Consider the following 1,905-nt stretch of genomic DNA (forward strand, 5'->3'; position numbering starts at 1 on the left):
TATAATATTATTGATAATTCCAATGAAATTACAAAGAAATACATGTAGACCCTGTCCATGGGTCGACATTCATTTTACATCATGTAGGTAGACTCTCATGGCTATTTTATTTCTGCTTGTATATTATACTGTTTTTCTGTTTGGCCTTAGGCTGTCCTCCAGTGTACCATTAATATGATCCATCTATCACAGTCATGTCTAAATGGTGAATTATTTGATCGTTAGACTTTGAAATGTTATATTTTCTTACATCTCTAGTCATAAAGTTCATGAAATTGGTATTTTATCCAAAATTGTGGCAAGTAAAATAAACTGTTGTATGTCTGACTATAATTTCACAAGATAGTTATAACTTCACAGAAACAGTGTCACAATGGCTCACCATTCTGATCTGCATTTAGAATCAAGACTAGAACTTTGCTGGGTTTCATTAGTGGAATATTCATTTGTCCATGTCCAGGGGAAAATACATTTCCTCTTGAATATAGACTCATGGGACTGAATTTGGCAATTCCAGATAAGGCAGAGAGATCATTATATCAGACCCACCTTGATCTGGGTTGGGCTAACTTAATTGTTGCTATCTTTTCCTATGTTAACAGTAACACTGAAAATAATTTAATGCATTCTGGGGCACTTTACCCATTCTGTGAACTTCTGATAAGCCCCAGATGAGCTACAGAAAAGAAGCAATGTAAAATCAGGCAGGAGGTCTACACTTATGAGCAGCAAGCGTTCAGCCTGCTGCTGAGTAGTAGAACCCATGATGCATGAAAGATCCCTTTTGTCATTCATGCCCAGGCTGCCTGAAGATGTGTCTGACCCCAAAGTATGTAAAGTAACCACCATATACACATGACGTCCATTATCTGGTGCCTTTTACTTTATAAGCATTTGTTTACACAAGCTGCATACATTAACATCATTTCATAAATAACATAAACACATTAATTTTTCCCTGTTAGATTTTAGGTGGTAGAATTCTTTTGTGAAAGTGTGTGTGTGTTTCTGTGTGTGTGTGTGTGTGTGTGTGTGTGTGTGTGCAGTGTGTATTCTATGTGTATGTGTAGTGTGTACTCTTGTGTCTATGTGTGTGTGAGTGCATGTGTATGCATACTTGATGATGCCACCAGAGGAAACCTCTAGTGTTGTCAGGAAAATCATCAATCCTCTTTGAGACCAGGTCACTCATTGGTTTGAATCTCACCAATTACACTAAATTACTGGTCAGAGATCCCCACTGATCCTCCTGTCATTACCTCTCCCATTTTGGATTACAAACTCTCATCACCAAGCTTTATTCTTTACATGATGTGTTCTTGGAATCAAAATGAGGTGTGCACAGGTGAGGCAAGGGCTTTACAAGTGAATCATTTCCCAGGTCCAGATTATAGGATAATTTTAATTCCCCAAGGAGACTAGCTTCCTCAAGATACTATGAGAGTAGATCAATGTGTGCCATAGACAGAGCACGCTTTTATTCCTTTTCCAAGCTCCGAAAGTGCATTTGTTATATTGTCCTTCATCAGGAGACATATCAAATACTAAACTGGTAAGAACAGATAACACGATAACATGTTTGATCTTAGTCAAATAGGTTATAGTATGGCTTTAAACACCCAAAAGGAATGTATAACCAAAGATTAAAGGGGCCAATATAATTTCTTAAGAGTCCATATGCATACCTAAAGGCTACATAACAAGCAACAATGCCAGATAGGAGATACCTTCTTTTGAGATGTTGGCCAGGGTGGCCAACAGAACTCCCAGATAATAACCCATCATAGAACTGGGCAAATGAACAGCCAAGCCCAATGTTGGCCAGGGTGGCCAACAGGACTCCCAGATAATAACCCATCATAGAACTGGGCAAATGAACAGCCAAGCCCAATCTTATCTAAAGGA

Source organism: Nannospalax galili, unplaced genomic scaffold (genome assembly GCF_000622305.1).
Source record: "Nannospalax galili isolate Female #2095 unplaced genomic scaffold, S.galili_v1.0 scaffold828, whole genome shotgun sequence".
Lineage (NCBI taxonomy): Eukaryota > Metazoa > Chordata > Mammalia > Rodentia > Spalacidae > Nannospalax > Nannospalax galili.